Consider the following 24263-nt stretch of genomic DNA (forward strand, 5'->3'; position numbering starts at 1 on the left):
TTAGGTGACTCACCCTGTATATATATTTTTTTGTAGAAAATCGTAGAGTATTCCCGCTTCAGCGCCTTTAGCTTCATGAAGTTGCGATAGGTGGCAGCGCTATACGTAAATATGGTGTCTGGAACGGAGTTGCTTCCCAAACAGAGAGTTGTCATTAAGTTTCTTTTTAGGAAGCACCAGAGCATCGCAGATATTCATAGACGTTGAAGAATAACCACTGAAACCTGGTAGTAAACAGAAGTACGATGAGTCGTTGGGCAAGGCGTCTGTCATCATCGTAACAAGGTTGCGCAAACCTGTCCGACCTTCCCCATGCCGACCGGCCACGCACAGCTGTGACTCCTGCAATGTTGGATCGTAAGGACACTCTCATTCGAGGTGATCACCATGACAACGCAAAGCCTCACACAAGTCTGCACACCCGAGAGGAGCTTACAAAACTTTATTGCACTGTTCTTCCCCATCTAACCTACAGCCCGTACCTCGCACCTTCCGATTCCTGTCTGTTTGGCCCAATGGAGGATACACTTTGCGGGAAGCAGTACGTGGATGATTTGAAGGTTACTGAAAAAGCAAGACGTTGTCTCCGAGATCGACCGGTAGAGTGGTATCATGCGGACATACAGGCCCCACCAGTAAGTAGTTGAACGGAGATTGTATTGAAAAACTGGATATTGTAGCCAAAAGAGTGGGGAATAAAATGGTGTATTAGAACTCTGAATAAAACCCGAGTTTAGAAAAAATATGTGCTGAGTTACTTCTTGAACACCCCTCACATTATGCTCACGACATACAGAAAGGACGAACAGTGACTAATAAAGGTCGAGACAGCTAATGTGCTGTATCTGGAATTCGTTGTGAGTCAAACAATTATTGCCGAAAGAAACGGCTTCAGTAAGAAAGAAGCAACGTCCTTCATCTTGGTCAACTTGGCGAAGCTGCGCGCGGACCGCAGGAGACGCCCCCGGCGCGGCAGCCGCAGTGATGTGTGTGACAGCTGCGACGCATGAGTCAGCCTCTGATCGCCACAAGCCAGCGCTCGCGCCCGCTTGAACCCCTTTTATTCATAGCCGGATCTTGAATATCGATTGCTCGGCCAATGAGGCGCACTCGCCGTCGCGGAAGCCCCGTATATTCCGAACCGTTCTTTCCTCCGTCGGCCGCAATTTTCCCGTTTTAGAGGGAAGCAGCCCCCCCACTACGACCTGTCTCCCGCCTGTTCCTTCCCTCTTTCGCTTTCCTCTGACTGCGGATGAGTGCCGCGATGTCGATGTCCGCCCTCAATGAGATTTTCTCACTACTGGTGTCTGCCTCCGCCAGTCAGAATAGCGTCAGCATGAGGCTTGGCTCCCTCCCGTGCCCACCACTCTACTACCACCTCCCACTCCTCTCCCCTCTCCGCTCCTCGCGGTCTCTTCGCTTCACCCGAACTCCCCCTCCTCCCACCACCAGGCCAGCTGCCAGCATCTAGCTCTCAGCGACAATGCTAATGCCCTTTGTCTAATCAGATTTGCTCGCCTTGGCTGTCCGTGTTGCCCGGACTCAATTTTCAATCTCGCTTCTGATATTTTCCTGAGATTCGAAGCTAATGTAGTAAAAGATTAGTCGGTGTAGAGCATCTAAACTGCATTCTTCTGGAAGTGGTATACCACCCACTGCAAATTAGAGTGCAGTGTTGTTACGCATGGGTACTATGTATTAATAATATCTTCACTTTTTGTACACTACAGGCCATTAAAATTGCTACCCCAAGAAGAAATGCAGATGATAAACGGGCATTCATTTAACAAATACACATACTAGAACTGACATGTAATTATATTTTCCCACAACTTGGGTGCATAGATCCTGAGAGAACAACCACCTCTGGCCGTAATAACGGCCTTGATACGCCTGGGCATTGAGTCAAACAGAGATTGGATGGCGTGTACAGATACAGCTGCCCATGCAGCTTCATTACGATACCGCAGTTCATCAAGAGTAGTGACTGGCGTATTGTGACGAGCCAGTTGCTCGGCCACCTTTGACCAGATGTTTTCAATTGATGAGAGATCTGGAGAATGTGCTGGCCATGGCAGCAGTCGAACATTCTCTGTATCCAGAAAGGCCCGTACAGGACCTGGAACATGCGTTTGTGCATTATCCTGCTGAAATGTAGGGTATCGCAGGGATCGAATGGAAGGTAGAGCCACGGGTCGTAACACATCTGAAATGTAATGTCCACTGTTCAAAGTGCTTTCAATGCGAACAAGAGGTGAACGAGACGTGTTACCAAAGGCACCCCATACCATTACGCCGGGTGATACGCCAGTATGGCGATGACGAATACACGCTTCCAATGTGCGTCCACCGCGATGTCGCCAAACACGGATGCGACCATCATGATGCTGTAAACAGAACCTGGATTCATCCGAAAAAAACGGCGTTTTGCCATTCGTGCATCCAGGTTCGTCATTGAGTACACCATCTCAGGCGCTCCTGTCTGTGATGCAGCCTCAAGGGTAACCGCAGCCATGGTCTCCGAGCTGATAGTCCATGCTGCTGCAAACGTCGTCGAACTGTTCGTGCAGATGGTTGTTGTCTTGCAAACGTCCCCATATGTTGACTCAGGGATCGAGACGTGGCTGCACGATCCGTTACAGCCATGCGGATAAGATGCCTGTCATCTCGACTGCTAGTGATACGAGGCCGTTTGGATACAGCACGGCGTTCCGTATTATCCTCCTGAACCCACCGTTTCCATATTCCGCTAACAGTCACTGGATCTCGACCAACGCGTAGCAGCAATGTCGCGATACAATAAACCGCAATCGCGATAGGCTACAATCCGACCTTTATCAAAGAAACGTGATGGTACGCATTTCTCCTCCTTACACGAGGCATCACAACTACGTTTCACCAGGCAACGCTGGTCAAGTGCTGTTTGTGTTTGAGCAATCGGTTGGAAACTTTCCTCACGTCAGCATGTTGTAGGTGTCGCCAACGGCGTCAACCCTGTGTGAATGCTCTGTAAAGCTAATCATCTGCATATCACAGCATGTTCTTCCTGTCGGTTAAATTTCGCTTCTGTAGGACGTCATCTTCGTGGTGTAGCAATTTTTATGGCCACTAGTGTAGGATAAACAGGTGTAGTAGTCTAATATTACAGTATACTTAATTTTTTCGTTTATGGTCCGTCAGGCTACAACTGAATGAAACAATTTTCGTGCCATAAGCATTTCGCCTTTATTGTCTAGTAGATGAGCCAAGTGAAAAAACAGACGAATTCCACTCGGAAGTCAACAAAGCTCATGAGAACATAAAATTGACGTTTTAAAAAGAAAAGAAAATAAATTTTCTTGCCATTACAATAATAAAACAAAACGGCAAACATAAATTTAACATCTTTAGAAAACGAACTGCCATAGACACAATAATACGTTCCACGTCTAACCATCCCCCCAACCAGAAACTTGCAGCCGTAAGAGATATGTTACATAGGTTAAACAGAATCCCACTCAGTAAGAGAAACTAAGAAAATGCAATGAGTACAATCATACAAATAACTGGGAACAATGGGTATGACACACATGTAGTACACAGGCTCAATCAAAAAATAAAAACACAAATACAAAACAAACGCAAAATTTCCAGAATACAAGAGAACTTACAAGATGCAAATTACAAACACACTCAACAAACACACACAAACACAACACCACACAGAAAAGAACCAGATGGTACACAATGAACTGTGGATGAACCCCAACCAACAGGCATTACATGCATTGATCAAAAATGACAGTGCATTGAAAATTGCTAGATTCTAGCTGAAATCTAGATGTGCCAATAAAAAAAAATTCAAAAGGACGGCTGATAGCAGAAATCTATTATTTACAAGTCAATATAACAGTCGCAGCGTGAAACAGCGTTCTGGATGGAAGGTAACTTGATGTTTTCACAGATGTCCTATCCTCCTGTGCCTTCTCCAAGTTAGTGATTTCGGCATGTCCCTCTCTGTGATTATTCTGTGGAGAAGCTACTGATTCGTCCAAATTTTCAGCATCCTACTGTGGCACGACACTCAAACGGTTCAGTTCCCTTCATTTCGAGGTCTCCCACGTTCCATAATTCATTACCATAAATTGCTACGTTCCAAACAGGCATTCTCGGAATTTTGAACATCTTTCACAAGTTTACAGTACTCGGATACTTCTTCGAAAACTTCAACGCCAAAATTAACAATTTCCATATCACTGTACACGTCTTGACAAGAGCCTTCTAACACCGCTACAAAGTATATTTGTCTGTTTAAAAAAAGCTACATTTGCTTCATTAAGTAAGCGAATAAACCTTGCAAAAAAATTACGTTCCCATCTGCATACTACCAACGCCGAACACCTGCATTTCGCTATCTTGAACGACACATGAAATAAAAGGGTGCAATCTTTGGATGATGGACTCTGCAAAGCTGTAACGATTTTCGACGATGACTACGTTTAGTGTCAGGCAACTCACTTAAGACAGGTGTTCTAACACAACTACTGGTGTAAGGAAGGTGTGACGTACACTGTCGTATGCAATCGGTTCAGGGTGCTTCGTGACTCAGCGGAACAAGTCAGATGAGCAGCATATCTCCCTTACTGCGGTGCGACGAGTAGCAAAATACGGACTACGCGTTCTCAGACATATGGGTTGACCCCAGTGTTCCGGCTCGGTCTGAAGATTTTGGAAACGATACTCCCCGTTAAATACGATTCTGGGCTTGTAATGCACAATAAAGTCAAGTAAGAATAGGAGGGATACGTACTTAGTGGGACATGAAAGATAGCGAACAGAAACCGACGAGATTGACTATTACAGGTCGATGGCAGCGTCAGTTTCCTTCTCGTGCAAGCGTCATTTTGGCCTGCCATTGGAACGTGGTGGACGCTGCTGCCTCGCGTGGGTGAGGGTAGTCGTAAAAATGAAAATAAAATTACAGTAATAAGATTTTTCTAAACAGCATATCACTGCAGTCTTTGGACACATTGAAATCCCAGCGCCACAGTAACCAATGCCTTTTAGCTCCTCTAGCGACGCGCTACGGTACTGTGACGCGTAGGTATGTACTAAGACAGCAGACATATACCTGCTCCGCACACCCACCCACCCCACCCCACTTCTCCACAAAGATCTAACTACGCTAAGGAACAGAAAACTAAGGACGCAATTGTAATTCTACTCCGCCTCGCATAAGGACACTTTGCCTGTCCGAGCAATCGGATGTTTTAATTTCTGAAAGGGGAACGGCACAATCCTACATGTCCAAACCGGGTCTGAAATTTTTCACACAGGTGAAATGAAATGATCGTATGGCATTGCTGGCCGGGAGGCCCCATCCGGGGAAGTTCGGCCGTCGTGAGTCTTTGCAACCGACGCCACTTTGGGCCACTCACGTGCCGGTGATGAGGATGAAATAATGATGAGGACAAAAGAACGCAACACCCAGTCCAGTAGCGGAGAAAATCTTCAATCCGGCCGGGGATCGAACCCGGGCCGGTTGCATGGGAGGCAAGCACGTTACCTTTTTTTTTTTTTTTTGTTGTGTTTGGTCGTTGCGGACGTCGCAAGACATCCTGTTCAAGTTCGCTGGTTGATCCTTCCACTAAGTTTTTTTATTACAGAGGTCAACCGGCTCTCTGCCCGAACACGCTGAACTACTGTGCCAGCATCATTCAGCTAAACAGGCAGACACCAAACGAAACGCATGGTCAATATCTTAGCTGCTGAGACGCCCTCTAAGTATTTTTATGTTAAAGTTACTCATTTTTGCCGCATGAAAAACCGTTTATAACAACGGTTTTTCAACCCTTCATAACAAACACTCGAATAAGCAAACGTAGCCGTGAGAAGAGTAAGTAGCACCGCGCATCGCGAAGTACAAAGCGCACACACGTGAATTTTAAGCACTTAAACCAGGCCAGAATTGTCTCATATCATTAAGTTTTTGAATAATTTGTAATTCATATCGTCAGCTAAAATGTTGCAGATGTAATTATTAAACAAGTGACCTGCAGAGGAAAGAAAATCAAGGCAGTGTACGTTACGTTACGTTACGTTATAGACGACTTCCATTAATCGGAACTTTAGTGGGTGACATGAAATATTTTATAACAATTCCTGTAGCATAGTTCTTATGATAATTTTTGCTAACAAAGAAACAGTTCTTTGTTTATTCCCTGTAGTCGTCACAAAAATGCTAGATGTCTATTAGATGAAGAACATAGATATTTTCTTTCGAACTGGCACAACTGATAAAGGAAATTAGTGCATTCAGGCACTTGACACTAGTTACTAGTTTTTTTAGACTGACCTGGAATGTAGTAAGAAATAGTCGTGGCCGTTGTTCTGTGACTTGATCAAATTGTAAAATGTGGTGATACAAACTAACACAGCAGAAATGACTGAAGTTTAACGGTATTGTTCTGCTGATAAAGCGGCAATGACAAAGAGCTATCGGAAATTATATCGTCCAACAAATGTCTGAATAAAGGTCTGCACTGCTGATTTTTTTTTTTTTTTAATGAGCAGCTGGACTCGAAATCATATTAACAGTCTTTTCATTACAATGTTACTTATAATCCGTCTTGATTGCAAAAATGTTTATTCACGTGACCGGTTTCGGTTCCTCTAGAACCATCTTCAGATCCGCCGCAATTTCGGTTAAAGGAGTAACCCGTCCTCATACAGCAACCTTCACATGCTGCGTCAAATTTTTGGGATAAGACGGATTATAAGTAACATTGTATAACCAGTGATTGCCATATCTCATCAGACATTATGTCTGTGAGCCAGAAGCCCGACAAAAGCAATGAATTATTCTCTGCAGACTGCAAAAAGACATTTCGGATGTAACTCTGAAGATTATTCTCTTCCATTATTCCAAATTTTGCTACAGCGATTACATGACATTTGCAAGTAAACACTCCTTCTTTAAAAAAATTTTTGCTGCTAATTTGCGTTGATGTTTCTGAATAGAGATGCAAAGCTGTGGTAACAGTAACCCTCTGAATACTATCACTGGCATTGTTGTATTCGATGTGTCATAGCATTCATCGACTGCACAAGCGAATCTACCATTATTTTGCTCAAAAAGAGAAAGTGCGGTTTGCACGAAACTTGACTGATTGTCTATGTACCGCTTTTAGGGGGTAACAGGAAGCTTTGACTTCACATCAGCTACCCATTTCTCTATAATACTACCTGTTAATGACATTTCCTCTACATATTTCGTAATTTTGAGATCTCCTGTACCGTATAATTTCCTGAATCTATTTAACCAGGATGAAGAAGCCTGGAAATCAATAATGTTCCTTTCACTTGCAATTCAGAGGGCTTAGTCTCGTAGATCCCTTTCGGTAATGCTACTCCCACGAGTAATTCTAAATCTTTTGAATAGGTTTCTTTCACACTTTTACGAATTTCGTTTTCGCGCATATTTTGTACTTCATGTAAGTCTTTCTTCCATTTATACTATTCATGTTAAATTGTAAGAAACGAAAGCAACTTTGCACACTGCTTAAGTTTAAGCTCCTTCTTCCTCCTTCGCTCAACCAAAAACTTTGCAACCTTTCCTTTGTCACTGAAAGCTATTAGTGTACAAGTATTCTTTGGGCTTGGAAGGAACTCAATTTTTGTTCTGGAGTTTCATTAACACAACAATTACCTTTCTAACCATCTTTTCTGCTTCTTCTAACGTTTCCAAAATTTCTAACGAAATGTCGACATCTTTGAAATGAATGTCCAAGAAATTAATTAATAAATAAACATACATGGGTCTTCATGAGATTTCGAATGCATACCATGTTCCTTACATTTTAAACTCTGGAAACTGCACAAACACAGGAAGCTATAAACAAACATATGCGAAGAAATCGCAAAGAAAATTGGTTAAGTTTTATCTCCACTATTAGCACTTGACAATACCGCAAATGCAATTGCTTATTATTATTGATATTAAATGAGTTGCAAATCCGAGCGAATAGTAACTGTGAACAATTGTGTCAGCGATGCTCGGAAACTGAAATTCGCTTTACAATTTGCGATCGCGTTGTGCTGTGTTATTTCTTTACAGATGTGCCGTCAACCAAGGATATGTGGCCCTAGGAATTTGGCAAAGTTTATCATTTTTTTGAAAATTTTGATATAGTCATGCTCGTGTTGTAATCTTCGTTTATAAAAATTTCAAATTAGGTTCCTAGACGTGGGACTGGACAGTTCCTTTGTGAATTCGATGATGATGGCAGCTGTCAAAACATCGATAGTTTTATATCAGTCAACCCTGCTTGAAAAGCGAGAACATTTGGTTCAGTTACTCTGTCTCAAGGAAATCGTGGAAGACCACTTTTTTTTTTTTTTTTTTTTTTTTTTTTTTTTTTTTTTTTTTTACGAGGCGTATACGGTTGCCTAGAGCAGCAACTGAGGACACTGTTGCACGAAACCAGCGGCATTCATTGGCTATTTGTGAAGCCACGTGAGCCGTTGTTTTGACTCTGATTGCCTCGACTGAGGATGGAAGCAAACAACAACTAGGAAGAAAACAATTGCTCCCATTAATAACGAAGTGCGTTCTAAAATTTAATCATTTCTTATTAAGAAACAAGATCTATAGCTGCCGAAATTCATCAGAAGTTGCTTTTAGTTTATAGGCCTACAGTGTTGAGGGATGAAAGGATTACACAACGGTGTCTGGACTTCTACAGTGGGGTAGGGAAATTACAGCACCCTCAGTGGCATTGTAGCTTGAAGGAAGTACTTCTCTGGGCGGTACCACTAACCTGGTGTCTTGGTCCTTCGGTAAGTCCCTCGTAGCACAGCAGTAGCGCTCAGTCGCCAGGTTCCATGTAGGTGAAGATCCTGCTGAAGTGGGGTGTTTAGGGATGCCAGTTGTTAATTGTCAACAACGTTTGTACTGTTCTTGTTTTAATACAGAAACTGCTTACTCACACACGTCACAGAATCAGAATTTGCAATATGACGGCTCTGGGCGACGCCGTTATTCTTCCCTTTGCAACACATTAATACAGTTTTCTGACTTTACGTCATGATAGAAGCTCCCCACGACACGTGGCATTCTGATAACTAATACCTTCACATTAAATCTTGTTTAACAGATGAAATATCCACTCGTGACCGTTCTTTTAGAGCCGCCCCGGTTACTCGACCGTGCGTTTTGAGTGGGTGCTCGCGACTACTCGCCCCGTCTTCCCGAAGGACAAGAGAGGCCCCTCTTTCTCCCTCAGCCAACAAGAACACTCCTCTCGTTTCATATATATATCCAAACTTTCAGCTAATGGGCGTTGAGATCGCTGTTGCTAGGCAGATCTGACGTCACGTTTGTGGACATTGGGACGGAAGTTTGTCTCGGAACACTGTCTCATATTGTAAGATACTACTCCCGAATAGTCGGATCTTGTCCCTACTAAGGTTGGACAACATTCTCTCCTATGATTTTATCTCTAATGTTACTTGCTGAAGCTTAATTGTTAAATCTACATATAGCCTGGCTGCTACTGAGCATTCCCGATAGCATAAATACGCATAATACTTGGCTTAAACAAGTGAAGGGAATGCACATATGCATTACTAAACGTGCATGATAAAGAGCAGAGTGACGGTAACAGTAGCCAGAGTGATGAAATTGTTCCGAATGCTGTATGTCTATCCTTGAATGTTGGTGCTACGGTTGATGATTTTTCGTTCGTTTTGGACGTATGACTGGTGAGGGCAAGGTGGATACCGAAACTGCACTTGCACACTACACTCCCAGTACCAAGCATAACATTCTGCATCTCCTTTTCAAAGTAGTCTGTCATATTTATTTGTTTTCTGACTTCTGTATTTTCAGTTATTAGGCGTTGATTATTCGCAGCTAACGTTTCTGTTGTCTATGAATCCAGTGATATACTCCCACTGCAGCATCTGCTATGGTACTTTCTCTGTGGAAGTTCTTTAGTTCGCGAGCAGCCTAAAGCAATGAGGGCGAAGGAGCCCGGATGTTAAGGTATGATTTATAAGTTTCGAAAGAGAACAAAGCGAATTTTTCTTTCCAATACTGCTCGTGGTTTTTGTAGAGAAACTTCCTTACGCAGTGGATTGGTGGGCTATTGAAAGTGATTAGATATATTCAAGATGAGAAAGAGAGAGAGATCAATATATGAAAGCAGTAATGGATTTGTACATGTACAGTGATTCAGTGAAATATAAAGCTTCTCTCATACGACTATTCTGGATCAGAAAGTTTTCCGTTACTAAGTATTGGCGAGCTTTGTTCTTTTGTCAAGATTTATCAGGATCAAATATTGTGGAGATTTATATGGACCAGACATTGAATGCCATGGCTGAGTGCCTTCGGCGGTTACCATACAGTGGGGCAGATTCCGTTCTGTTTATGAGCCGCATTTACTTCGGGATCCGGTTTAACAAGTCGGTATTTCATCCCACAATCGGATTTCGTATCTTCCATACTCTTCAAAGTACGTAAAATAACTAGCCTTTGTATGACAATGTGAGGGCAGCAAGTGTTTCGAGTAACCATAATCTGTTTGACCTATGTAAAACTTTTCTGTTCTTGAGATCGAATAATAATTATAACGTCTACGCAGATCTCATTTCTCTACATCATATTGGCTTCTTTCACAAATTTAATTTAATGAAGTACCAACTATGTAAGATAGTAGAAGGGCACAATCCTGAGCCGTAGCACAAATGCCTTATGCGGAAGTAAGTAAACTAAATGTTCTCATGCCTAATCCAATCAGCTTTTCCAATCAAAACCACTTGTACTCGTAGCGGATGTTCACAAACGAACAACTCTGTGCAGCTATAAATTATTGTCAGGTTACTGTGGGCAGACGGCATCGAGATCATAGAGTGTGCGGCTGCTCCATAATCTGTTCACATGTTTTATAATATTCTGCTATTACAAGGACATAACAATAATAATATCATATATGAAGGGACAAATCTGCGTTTACAGCTTGATATTCAGGCAAAAAAAAATCATGTTATTACGAGAATTCAGATTGGTTTCAATAAAGGGAAAGTTAACCAGTAGCCAATACAAACGCATTTCAGGTATTAAACAAATGTTCCGTTGTGGTGTTTAAGAATGAGTGACTGAAGTACATAACTGAGAATAGCCAGACAACGTTATAGCATTGCGTTGGGCCTTATTCATTTCTTGGAAGAAGGGCAACCTTTACATGAGGCTTAATGACCACTAAATTTCGCAGTTTAGATCACAAGCAACATTCAGTCACTATACAGACACCATACACGTTGGGAATTTTCTGCCACCCTACAGGATCACACTCACATGGAATGGCCCTTACTTTCTGAACAGGCTTCATGCCACTGTGTTTGCTCTGAAGTTTGCTACCCTGCCAACCGCGAACTGAGAAGGAAACTTACCAACTCTTGGTTCGCGTGACGCCAAACTGAAGAGTCTGACTCCAGTTGTTACGCGATGAGGAGCTCATACATTATTGTTGGACTCCATGAGTCAAAAAATTGTTTGCAAATTCGTGAGCAGGATGTGTTCCAAGTGAGATTTGGAAGGTATGGGTTCAGTTGCGGGGTCTTGACTCCTGTTCTGTGTGTCTTACAGTTTCCCTACGCATCACAGTAGTCTTTTGGATATGTCAGTTACATTTCATGTCAACATGACTCATCTCTAATAGCAAGTTCATTTTCCAGGATTTCAACAATGCTAAAGAACAAATATATTAATAAGATTTGTTTATTCTGAGCCAATCTGCATCAGCTAGAGTTTCATTTCCTTCTCCTTCCATTTCCCGCCGGTCCTTCCATTTGTTTCATGTAATTTGCATTACCTTCGTCACATGGAAAAGAGGGGAAGTTAATGCGGGAAAGCACTGATACCACAGTTCCTTACTGAATGCAGCCACCAGCTTTCTGTTTGTTATGTTGTATTACTCTCAACTTAATTAATGACCCAGTAGCATCAAGTCCATAAAATTTTACTACTGTTCAGACCAAGATTGTTTTACAGTAGTCTGTCAACCATATTTTCCATTCATAGAACGGAATATCCCAAGTACAAACTTCATTTTAATTTGATGTGAGCTCTCCTCAATGTATGACTAAAATAAATCTTACTGTGTAGTACGGCAAAGAATTCGACACCCAGACAGTCACCAATAATACTGGGCGGTAAATACAACAAGCGATCTCTCGTGTTTGTTTAGTGTTGAGCTAAATCACGAAACTCTCCAACGAAACTCGCATTAAGACTGAATTTGTCGCAATACAGTCATAAGTCTTAATCTTACTGTGCTCTAGAACGACCACATATATCAAGCAGACGATAACTGCTTAATGATTCTGGCTGCAGCTGCAGAAAATGTACCAAGGTCAACAATTTCATCTCAGTTTGCGTTCTACTGAAACTGCGTCGGCGAGGGAAAAGTACACGCAAGCTAAGAAATCATATATTCCAGAAACTAATGATTATACTATTAAATAAAAAGAGAAACAAAATGGCAAACTGAGCACTATATGCGAATAGGTGTTGTAGAACGAAGTAGCACTAGCTGTTGTCTTTTTTAATCCGTTCCAGAGTTTTGGGTGTGTAAGTCGTGGAAATTTGATAGGGAACTCTAGCTGTATCGTATTAATAGCGCCGCTTATGACTAGACTTGACGAGATTTTAAGTTATTAACATATTTAAGAAAAACAAAAGAGAAACAATCATCAAATAAAATTCCCATGTCTATGCCTGAGTATAGGCAAACAAAAATGAAATAGCGAGTTAATGAAACGTTTGGAATCGTTTATTACTAAAAAAATTATATTCATGTTAGTGTCATCTAGTCTCATCGTAAGTCATGTTTCAGTTTCATTCCGTTCCTGGTTTTTCTCGTCATGTCCATAGTCCACAGTAATGTCATCAGTGAATTCAGGCGATATTCTTCACGTTTCCTTCCGATAAGAGTGGACACTCGCCCTCGACCATTCATCCAAATATTGTTATATCCGATATAAAATTCTACTTGCAGTGCACTATTTTCGCAAACTCTATGATATTGTACCTCTAATCGAATTCCAGTGTCAGAAAATATTCCGTGAGTCATTGATAGTCTTAGAGCCCTGACATTTACAAGTTCATTTTCTAAATCAGGAAAATCTGTTTTAATCGAATTCATTATTGATAACAAGCGTCGAATACTGCGACTGGATGCACAGCAAAAGATTTAAGCAGATGAGTAAAGATGGTTTCAGCAAATCAAACAGATTTTTTTTTACAACGAAGCTTCCAATGTGTCTGAAAAAAAAAATACGATCATTGTTATTTACCTGTTCTCAGAGATGTTGTCTTACTTGTAAAGGTTTATTTTTGTCGAGGGAGATGAATCGCTTGGCATACAAGACACCCACAGACATTACGAAAGACCTGGTTGCCCATTTGCTGAAGCTGCAGGCTTTATTCGTTAAACATCTGGTTGCTCTGAGCGTGTTAGACAATCACTAGCAAGCAGATGTCAGTTACGCTTTAATGTAAACGGATGACATTTTCAGCAACATCTCTAACACAATATTCGTTAAACGTCTGTTTGAGTACTATCTCTGAACATCTGCCATCAGCAGCGGCAAAACCTTCACGGACTACTTGTGAGCACACGGTGAGGATAAAAAAGTTTTCTTATGTCCTCTAAATACTCCAACTTATGAACTCGTTACGCAGCTTATTTATATCGTATATGTAATGTGTTATCTTTAAACATTATCCTCTAAGATGTAGGTGTACTAAAATAGGCCTATGCAAAACACTACGCCCCCGAATTTAATATAGTTTTGCCAAAAGTACCTGGACCTAAGTAATTTAGCTCTTTGCGATATAGTTCTACCTCATTAACATTTTCGTTTGTTTGATACCCCAAGAACTTATATTCCCTGTCATTTATTGCTGATATGCTGATATACTACGGTAATTGAAGACAAAATGTTTTCGATTGCAAGAACCTGCAAAGGTGAGAGGGTTTTTTTTTTTGTTTTTTTTTTTTTTACGAAACCTTAATTTCGCCGAACTGTCATTCACTATTTTCTGTTTTAATTTCTCCATAAAGGATTAATTCTAGCTCTCAGTGCAAATACAATTGTTGATCATTAGCGTAGGCGTGAACGGTAATGGCCACACAATCAAAAGCTGTCGAGCATCCATCGTAATTTCGTCTCGTGCAGAAAGATGTGTGATCGATCTGTGGTTCTTTTTGAGCGGACCTGGCGTATTGTACAGAAAAAATCCTGATAACAATGGGGAAACTTCGGCCGTTTGAAACTGCAGTTTGACAAATAACTATGCAGCTACCGATCACGGTCATTATTGCGATGCTTCGTTGCTCAGTAATAGTCGGCAAACTCAGCATCATCCACCCTTTCCTTTTCCCACCATTTCTATAGTTTTGCGCTCTAACGAATCTATCTTGAGGTCATCTGTCAACTGATATATTCTCCTTCCCCTGAAATTTTGTCGATTCACACTTCTTTCAAAAGCATAATGCGGTCAATTTTCACTGGCTGTCTCAACTAGTTTCGTTTCGTACTCTTCATTATCATTATTATTAACAAGATCCACAAGGTACGCGAGCACTACACTCCTGACGGTGCAATGCTTAGTCAAATAATTTTATCTTGGTATTTGGTTTTCCAATTCATCACTTGTAAGATTTTCATATCTTCTTTGTTGCTGATGTTGGTCTTCAAAGAGGTCTCCTTCCTTAAGGAAGTTCTGTACGAACTTAATAGATTTTACTTACTTCTTGCAGTAGGGGTGCGTGTCCAATCTACCGATGTCTCCTAGCTTTAATTTAGAGCGCAATGTCTGATTCTCCAGATAAATCATATAATTTTTGTTTTTCAATATTCTCAATTTCTTTTGTTCTTATCTTGTATCCCATCAGATATCTTCCTCAAAATTTTCTTTTCACAGATTCTTAATTTTGCTTCTTCTGATTTTCCTAATACGTCAATGTCTCACGAGTTATAAGAGTTTTATACATGCAAATGCTTGAATTTCTTGAAATAAGTTTGCTTTTTAAGGTGTTCAATAACGCGAAATAATATCTGTTGCCTTCTTGCATTCTATTGTTTGTTTCGTCTTTGAAATGTTGTCTCTAATTTGCAAAATCCCAAGATAAATTAACTGAGTTATTGTTTCGATTATCCCTGCACCAGTTTAAATATGATCTGCTGTATTTTGTCGTGAGACGAAGAAGTATTTGATTTTACTTGTATCAGTGGTTTAGTCCTATTTCAAGTAAGCTGTTAGCAATATTTTGGTGAGTGAATTAATTTAGTGTTCATTTTCTCCTGAGACTGCGATGTCATATTCATATGCCACTACTTTAAAACTCCACTGTAGCTGTGTTCTAAGTTGTGTTATTATATTTTCCTCATGATCTGCTCCATAACGGGATTGAAAAGTGATGGCAACAAAGTATCTGGTTGTTTGACTCCGGAAGTAACTTGGAACATATCCAACTAAATTGGAACATACCCAATCTAAGCTTTGACTTTTGAATCCACTTTTGTGGCACACGAACTAATTAGAGATTCTGTATTCTTGCAGAGTCAGCGACAGATATTTTTATTTAATACTATCAAATGCTTTCTGAAAGTCTATGGAACGCATGTGCACACCGTGAGCATATTGAGATTTCTTTTCAAGTTGGATTTGTAAGATGAAAATATTATTTACTGCTTATGTGCTTCTTCCTACTTTACATTGCCCTTATTAACTAATTTTCCTCGTTCACGCTTTTCATTTCGAGGGCTTCTGAGTGCTACTATCCGTGTTTTTGCAGTTTCCACCTTTCAAACAGTTATAAGGCAATACTGCGCAGGAAATATTTGAATTTTTCCGTAGCTGCTTTTCGTTGAGAACAAAGTAAACTTTCTTGTTCTGTAAAATCTTTCTGATGACATTATTATCCTTCTTTCCAGTACTTCTTCGCACCTCATACTGTTGCCTGTTATTGTTCTCAGCTGTCCTTGAATTGTTCCAACCTATTACCGAATATCTTCACACCTTCAGCTAATAATGGCATCTCCTCAGCAAACCTTATACACTTTATCTTCTTTCCAATTACTGCAGCTTCCCCACCTAATTTTGTTACTGGTGTATATACCTTAAATCTTTGGGTTATAGACTTTATACGAGGGTTCAAACTGAAATAGAGGCAACTATTTATTCACAACCGATACAAAAGTTACGTGTTTGCCCCTGTTACTGTCCTTCAAAGTAGTCACCAGCGTTCTGTAGAACTCGTTGCCAGCGATGTGGAAAGCCTAGTATACCGCTACATACACACCATCAACAGAACAGACTCTGCTAACGGTATACTACGCCTTCCACATTGCTGGCAACGGGCTCTACTCAACGCTGGTGACTACTTTGAAGGACAGTAACAGGTGCAAATTTTTAACTCTCTTGTATCGATTGTAAATAAATAGTTGCCACTCTCGTATTTGCTGTACAGTACATCTACATCTACGAGGATACTCTGCAAATCACACTTAAGTGCCTGTCAAAGGTTTCATCGAACCACCTTCACAATAATTCTCTGTAATTCCAATCCGTAACAGCGCGCGGGAAACGAACACCTATATCTTTCTGAGCGACTTCTGATTTCCCTTCCTTTATTATGATGGTCGTTTCTCCCTACGTAGGTCGGCTTCGACAAAATATTTACGCATACGGAGGGGAAAGTTGGTGAGTGGCATTTTGTGAAAAGGTCCAGCCGCAACGAGAAACGCCGTTGTTTTAATGACACGCTACTTTGTGAAGCAGGGTGTTCTTCATGACGAAGTAATGTTAGAAACTTAATTAAATCTAGGTTCCCGATTTGTTATTTATTTTGTATTTTTGTCTAGGCACAATCGCCACGAAAGTTAGAGACGCAGACTGATATACACGAATATGGTCTGGAAGCATTTGCAGTTGTTTTAGAAAAAATTTACACGATTTACGAATGCGTGGCTTTGTGGCTATATATGAATTAATAAAAACTTTCAGTCAAATCTACCAGTAGATTTCAGTCAATTACTCGTCGGTCATTGGCAGGTGATAATTGACTACAGCCGGCCGGTGTGGCCGAGCGGTTCTAGGCGTTACAGTCTGGAACCGCGCGACCGCTACGGTCGCAGGTTCGAATCCTGCCTCGGGCATGGATGTGTGTAATGTCCTTAGGTTAGTTAGTTTTAAGTAGTTCTAAGTTCTAGGGTACTGATAACGTCAGATGTTAAGTCTCATAGTGCTTATAGCCATTTGAACCATTTGAACTGACTACAATGTTTTCAGTGACTTCTTTGCGACATAGCAGCACGTGGCATTTGACAGTTTTTGTCTTCATAATCAGCATCACCATATATGTATCTCACGTATAAAATTGAGATTGTGTTGACCCATTTCTGATTTCCACTGTTCTTTTGACCTCGACATACTTCAGAGGAGCAGTCTATAAGAAACACCGAATGTCAATAAAAACCCCACGTTTCGTCCCCATATGCTGAGGACATATTCAAGGCGATCGTACCTTTGTTGAGTGTCCGATTCACACCCTGCCTCGGCATAACAGGTCGGAATATTTTATTAATTGTTTATCTTCATACATTTCCTTTTAATAATATTATATGGGTAACTGCATTCATCTTTTAATGTATCACAATTTGTTTCTATGATAGTCATCAATTTTAATCAGTCTTGTACATTCATTTTACCTAATGTGTTTTATTAGATTATGTTTTTTGCGTAAATGATGGCTACATGTAAGTAAGCCCACAGTAGCAACATCTAGGGAGGGTGTAGGCAAACAAGTTTCTGGTTGCTACTGTACTTCAGTAGCCAGTTGCGATAATCACTATGTGGACGATGTGGCCTATTCTACACCATATTTTACATCTGCGTGACGATGCTGTGCTGATTATATTTATATGTTTTGATGATGCCATTATGGCCTTATCACTTTAGGACATGGAGTAAAAAGGGCACGTTTTACCGTATTTTATCTGTACATTTCCCTAGTTGTATGACAGTATATTGTGACACATATTGCTGTTTTGTGTTGAAAGACACATCGCTCACTAAATGTATATATTTATATATTTTAGATGTGAGGATGGTCATTACGGACTAAAACCGGTCATCGTCTAAAGAATTGATATTGTGATCAGAGACTGGAATACAAAACATTTGACTTTTTATTCCAATCGACACATCAGTAATTCTTCTTCACTTTCACTAAGGATAGCAATGTCATCAGCGAATCGTTTCATTGATACCCTTTCACCCTGAATTTTAATTACACTCCTGAACCCATCGTTGCTTCGTCGATGTACAGACTGAGCAGTAGGGGCAAAAGGCTACATCCCGTCTTACAACCTTTTTAAACCGGGCACTTCGTTCGTGGTCGTCCACTCTTATTGTTCCCTCTTGGCTCTTGAACATATTGATATTGCCCGTCTCTGTTTGTAGTTTACCACTTTTTTGTCAGAATTTCGAATATCTTGCACCATTTTATATTATCGAACGATTTTTGCAGCTCAACAAATCCTATGAACGTGTACTGATTTTTCTTTAGCCTTGATTCCAATATCAACCGCATCGTCAGAATTGTCTCTCTGGTGCCTTTATCTTTCCGAAACCCAAACTAATTATCATCCAACAGTTCCTCAGCTTTCTTTTCCATTCTTTTGTATATTATTCTTGTCACCAACTTGGATGCTTGAGCTGTTAAGCTGATTGTGCGATAATTCTCGCCCTTCTCAGCTCTTGCAGTCTTTGGAATAGTGTGGATTATATTTTTGCGAAAATTAGATAGTGTGTCGCCAGACTCTTACATTCTACACGCCTACATGAGTAGTCGTTATGTTTCCACTTCTCCCAGTAATGTTACAAATTCTGATGGAATGCTATCTATCCATTATGCCCTATTTGATCTTAGATCCTCGATAGCTCTCTTACTTTTTGATTTTACTACTGGATCCCCTATGTCTTCTAAATCGAATCCTGTTACTTCCTCTATCATGTCAGACAAATCTTTCCCCTCTTAGAGGAGTTAAGTGTACTCTTTCCCCATAACCGCTCTCTCCTCTGCATTTAACAATGAAATTCCCATTGCACTCTTAATGTTACCACCCTTGCTTTTAATTTCACTGAAGGTTGTTTTGAGTTACCTATATGCTGAATCAGTCCTTTCGATAATCATTTCTTTTTCGATTTCTCCACTTTCTTCATGCAGCCATTTTGTCTTTACTTCCCTGTACTTCCTACGTATTTCATTCCTGAGTGACTAGTATTTCTGTATTGCTGAATTTCCCTGAGCATTTTTGTACTTCCTTCTTTCATCAACCAACTGAAGTACCGATGGTTTCTTCGCAGTCAACTCTTTGTACTTCCTGCCCCCCACCCGTGCGCGCAGCGCCAGCGCGCCTTATCAGTCCCGATTGCGCAACCGTCAACTTGATTTTCCAGCAACACGGGCCTAGTAGTACTAGGGCCCGTGTTGCCCAGCAGCCTCGCTCAGCGGCGAAGTCCGCTTCAAGGTCACACGCCTTACACAGCAGCATAAGGAGAATTCACACAGCCACCTTCTGTGATTGCCGTTTTTAGGGATGTCTATTCCTCTTCAACTATACTATCTATTGAGCCATTGCTTATTGCTGTATCAGTGCCCTTAGAGAACTTCAAGCGTACCTCTTCACTCCTTTAGTACTTCTGTATCCCACTTCTTTGCGTATTGATTCTTCCTGACTAATACCTTAGACTTCAGCCTACTCTTCATCACTACTACATTGTGATCTGCTCAGGGGTATGCCTTACAATCCAGTATCTGATTTCGGAATCTCTGTGTGACTATGATGTAATCTAATTTAAATCTTCCCATATCAGCTGGTCTTTTCCAAGTACACCTCCTCCTCTTGTTATTCTGGAACAGAGTATTACTAACTGAAATTTTTTACAGTACTCAACTAGTCTTTCGCCTTGCTCATTCCTTGTCTCAAGCCCATATTCAAATGGTTCAAATGGCCATAAGCACTATGGGACTTAACATCTAAGGCCATCAGTCCCCTAGACTTATAAACTACTTAAACCTAACTAACCTAAGGACATCACACATATCCATGCCCGAGGCAGGATTCGAACCTGCGACCGTAGCAGCAGCGCGGTTCCGGACTGAAGCGCCTAGAACCGCTCGACCACAACGGCCGGCTAGCCCATATTCTCCTGTAACCTTCTCTTCTACTCCATCCCCTACAACTGCATTTCAGTCCCATGACTATTTGATTTTCATCACCCATTACGTGCTCTATTATCCGTTAAATATCCTCATACACTTTCTCTGTCTCGTCATCTACAGATTGCGACGTCAGTATGTATACCTGAACTACCGTTGTCGGTGTTGGTTTGCTGTAGATTCTGATAAGATCAACACTGTCACAGAACTGTTTACAGTAACACACTCTCTGCCCTACCTTCCTATTCATAGCGAATCCTGTTCCCGTTATACCATCTTCTCCTGCTGTTTATATTACCCTATACTCATCTAACCAGAAATACACGTCTTCTTTCCATTTCACTTCTCTGACTCTTCACAATATCTAGACTGCGGTTTTGCATTTCCCTTTTCAGTTTTCTAGCTTCTCTGCCACTTTCAAACTTCTGACATCTGCCCCGCCCCCTCCCGACTCGTAGAGTGTTATCCTTCCGTTGGCTAGCCAGTCTTTTTCTCATGAGCACCTTCCCCTCCTGCAGATCCGAATGGGGGACTATTGCGGAATATTTTGACAATGGAGAGTTCATCATGACACTTTTTCTTCAGTTACAGGCCGCATTTCGTGTGGATACACGTTATGTCTCTTTATTACAGTGGTTTCCATTGCCTTCTCCATCCTCATGCCGTTGATCATTGCCGGCTCTTTCGCCTTTAGGGGCAATTTCCCACCCCAAGGGCTAGAGAGTGCCCTGAACCTCTGTCCGTTTCTCCGCCCTCTTTGACAAGGACGTTGGCAGGGTGAGGATGACTTCTTATGCTGGAAGTCGTCGGCCGCCACTGCTGATCAAAATGTAATCGGCGGCAAGTTTCGAACCCGGGACCGAGGACATTTTGATTGCTAATCAAAAACCTACCTCCACACCACGGACATTTGACAGCCCGTCCACAACTGAACATTGCTCAAGCAGAAAAAACAGGAAGAAGCCATACTGAACTGTCAAAAAAGAAACAAAATGGAAACAGTGAACGGTCAAAGATGAAGATGTGAAACATTACATAGGGCTCGCGTCGTGGTTATGGGATTGTGGTGTTCAACTGCGAAGAGGGAGATCCATATTCAAGTGTCCGATCATTAACATGTCTCCTTGTTGTATTTAAATTTGTGTTTGTGTTGCGGTGTAACGTCCGTTTCCAACAGTGAGGTGTAAGGAAGGGTCCTCGAGACGTACGTACCTCCTATTTCTTTCACACAAATACGACATGTTATGACTCTTACGTTCCGTTTTGGATGTTTTGTCGTTTCAAATTCCTTCTTGTAACATCGTACAACTTGTGGTATTCATATCCCAGGGGGATCTGTGCAGCATCTCGCCTGCTCTTACTGTTCGTCACATTTGTGTGCTATGGTAATATAGTCCTACCACGTGACTCATAGTCTACAACTAGTGTATATTAAGACAATTTCCAAGACTAAAGAAGGAGCACAGACTCGTCAGTTACCGGACGGAGAGTTCATATATTTGTGAGGAAAAAAATGGGGCACGAGGGAGATTTAAACGCAGGTCACCCGTTTTGCAGCCCAGACCCGTGACCACGCAACCACGATGCCGCTTTTGGTGCAATTTGCTCGATGTTGCACATCTTGTGTTTGGACAGTTCACTGTTTATATTTTGCTTCTTTTTTCACAGTTAGGTACACCTTCTTTCTCTTTTCATTCTTGAAGTGTGTTCAGTTTTTTGACGGGATATCCACCGGGACATTTACCACAAAATCTGAGGGAGATTGACATGTGGAGTTTCCCTTGTGGGAGGCGAAGTTGAGCAACTGGCGAACTATGAGGCGCCGTGCAGCGTCGCGTAGTTCCGTTGACGCTAGTGCTGTATAGCAAATGACGCGACATCGCACCTTATTCAAATGGTAGCTCTTTTGACGTGAGAAACGAAAGTTTACCAAATTGGCATCAGACGAAGATAAGTTAACTGTATGTATAAGTCGATATTCAGAGTTATGTGACGTTAAGAATAAACATTGTATGAATAGTACCAGGAAAAAAATGGAAAAGTTGCCAAGGAAACTGGAGTAAACGTAACGTGCGAATACCCATAGATATCTTTTTTTTTTTTTTTTTTTTTTTTTTTTTTGGAAACAGACGATTAGGTTTTTATTTTCCTTGACTTCACAATTTATTGCTTATTTTCTCTTCGACATCCCCTGTTTACCATGTCATTTTGCCAGGCCACACCACCGCTTGGGAAGCTGAAATAATCTTTGAATCTATCCCACGTCTGGATAGCATTATTTACGAAACTTCCTGCAATATGAGGAAGGTCTCGTAATTGTTTCTCTTCAGTATCTTGATTGTCAGACAACACTATATTGTGTCTGCGAAAAATTATGGAAGACAGAAATGGAAAGACTCACGTTCTTTACAGTTTCCAGAGTTAGACATGTCTTGCAGTAGTAAATCCTAAACTTTTGGCACAGTATTCCAAAAGCGTTTTGTGAAACACCTCGTGCTCTGCTTGTCTGTAACGGTAATTTTTTTCGATTGTTCATCTAATTGTGTACCAGGATAAGGTCTCTTCAGGTTTTTTTTTGTTTTTAATGGAAGAGCTTCGTCTCCGACAGTCATCCGACGCAGTCGAGCTCACGTGTCTCGTAATTCTTTTGAGCCTGGTACTCTATTCAAGATATTTGTTTCCAGTTTTGTTGTTGAATCTGACCATGAAAAGATTCCCGCTTTGCAATTCTTTCCAAGGTCGCCAACGTTCACATATATAAATTTGTAGCCTCCTTCCTCACATAACGAAGAAATTATTATCACATCTACGTCACTTTTGTCCATTTTCCTCTGAAGTTACCGAACGACTTACATAAATATTTACTAACACGTAAATATTGTCGCGTTTCTGCAGTTCAAATGCAGTACACTAAGCACAGCCTTTACGGCAAGTGAAAGAGAGGGATTTACGTGTGTATGATAAATCCGTTACTTCAGTACACCCGAAGTGCCTGGTTGCTTCCACCGCGATGAGTGGAATGCGAAACTTCTGAATGACGTTCACCAACGCGCAGTTTCTATACTTGTCCCCTGCGCACATAGGATGTAAGTCCGTTATCTTGAGGCAGTAGTAAACTGTTAGCGAAGAGTTGCTATTGTACAAGTAATTAAATTTTGAATTGGTTTGTTTCAACGGGATGACACTCGCTTTTATTAGCAGAATACGAGAAACTGCACAATTACATTCCACTTTATAAATCACAAACAATTTCCATTCTTCACACTTTCACAGAGAATAAACAAAACAAAGAACTGTCTGTTGGCGTAATTACTGTCAGACTAGTTCTCAGTTACATGTCCAAGAACCCAGAGGTTGCTGATTAAATTCCTAAGCAATACCGACCGCATCAGACAAGATGTCTGTCCTCCGAGACTGCCGATAGAGCTCTGATCTTCCAGCCGAACCACCTCGCCTGCCATCCAAGTTGGGCGATAGCCGACGATCACCGAAGTACTTCGTCTGCCCTTTTGTTTAGCAATTATTTATTATTCTGCTTTTGAAACAATGGAATGATAGCCTGCTTTTGAGAGCTGCTTTTAAACGGAATGCAGGTAAATACACTGTTTAGTTTTTTCTAATATTAGCAACAGAATATCATCATATCGGAGCGCTATTTCCGAACAGAGCAGCCAGTCACGGAGAAGCATAACATTTTAGGCTGTCTTTCTCACGATACACGTACCGAATAAACCATCTGTCCCCGTTACCTCCCACCACAATACGTCATCTGCTCACTGCTGCCTTCTCAACTGCTCCAGAAAGGACTACAGGAAGCTAAATATGACAGCTCTGACGGCAGAAATATAGAAACCGTGCCGCGCTACTCTGCTGCAGTGCAGTTCCGCTCAGCGCGGTCTTACCTTCACACTGTATGATATATGGAGCGAGCGTTCATATTTTTAAAATTCCGCGGTCTCCTTCAGTATATTGCGCAAACCGTCAAAA

Source organism: Schistocerca piceifrons, chromosome 1 (assembly GCF_021461385.2).
Source record: "Schistocerca piceifrons isolate TAMUIC-IGC-003096 chromosome 1, iqSchPice1.1, whole genome shotgun sequence".
Classification (NCBI taxonomy): domain Eukaryota; kingdom Metazoa; phylum Arthropoda; class Insecta; order Orthoptera; family Acrididae; genus Schistocerca; species Schistocerca piceifrons.